Source organism: Ziziphus jujuba, chromosome 7 (genome assembly GCF_031755915.1).
Source record: "Ziziphus jujuba cultivar Dongzao chromosome 7, ASM3175591v1".
In the NCBI taxonomy this organism is placed as follows: Eukaryota; Viridiplantae; Streptophyta; class Magnoliopsida; order Rosales; family Rhamnaceae; genus Ziziphus; species Ziziphus jujuba.
The window spans coordinates 23,588,867-23,589,981 of record NC_083385.1 but is presented as its reverse complement, the minus strand read 5'-3'; the positions used below and the strand labels follow the sequence as shown (position 1 = coordinate 23,589,981).

The following is a 1,115-nucleotide window of genomic DNA, read 5'->3' as shown; positions in this document are numbered from 1 at the left end:
TGGATTATATGTGTTAGAATATGGATTGTTTTGTTGCTTTTGGAAGTTCCCTACAAAATTAACATCATCAGAAGCAAAGGGATTTCCAACTTGGCAATCCACACTCTTATGATCATGAGCACCACATAAATCACAAAATAAAAAATTATTAGTAGATTGGATAGAATTCACCCCTATTTGACCAAATTGAGTGTTCAAGGTCTTCATGAATTGGGTTGCAAGTTGAGCTCCTAAGTTGTTAATATCAACATCTTCCACGGCCTTTACTTGACTTCTTCCATTTAGTCTCCTCTCACTTGGATATTGGTAGTTATTATGGGCCATCTCTTCAATTAATTCAAATGCTTCTGATTGCCTCTTCTTCATTAAAGAACCTCCTGCAGCTGCATCTACCAATTGTTTGTTACCATAATCTAGACCATTATAGAAAATCTGTACCTGTATCCATGTTGGAAAACCATGGTGTGGGCATCTTCTTAATAGTTCCTTGAAGCGCTCCCATGCATCATACAAAGTCTCTTGGTCCCATTGACAAAAATTGTTTATATCACTTTTCAATTTTGCGGTCTTTGATGGAGGAAAAAATTTGTCTAGGAATTTTGCCTCCATAGCATCCCATGTAGTGATAGTACCTGCAGGTAAAGAATTTAACCACACTTTTGCCTTGTCTCTAAGAGACCAAGGAAAAAGTCTTAATCGAAAAGCATCATCAGAAACACCATTTTGTTTAGACATATCACACAATTGAAGAAAACTAGAAATATGCATGTTTGGATCTTCATGAGGCAAACCACAAAATTGAACATTATTAAGCAAAGAAGTAGTAGATGCTTCAATTTTAAAATTGTTTGCTTCAATGGGTGGTCTCCTTATGCAAGACAAATCACCAACTTTCTTGTGAGCAGCATACTCGCATATGGGCAAATCATCTTCTCTTTGGTTGGCCATTGCACCTTCTTGAGTTCCTTGGTCTATACGTACCCAAGTACCCCTTATGGCTTGTTTTCTAGGTGCTGGTTTATTTTCTAACTCAACTTCCTCCTTGAACTCTTGATCACCACTATGACTCATACACAACACCTAATTCCTAAAAAGAGAGCAAGTAAAATAAATTA

General features: G+C 36.8%; 1 non-coding gene across 1 annotated transcript; it reads left to right on the top strand.

The window, feature by feature from the left end:
* Positions 1-454: 454 nt before the first annotated feature.
* On the top strand, positions 455-561 carry LOC132804650 (small nucleolar RNA R71). The gene has a single exon (XR_009639873.1). It is a non-coding gene; the product is annotated as a small nucleolar RNA R71 (small nucleolar RNA).
* The last annotated feature ends 554 nt before the right edge of the window (positions 562-1,115 follow it).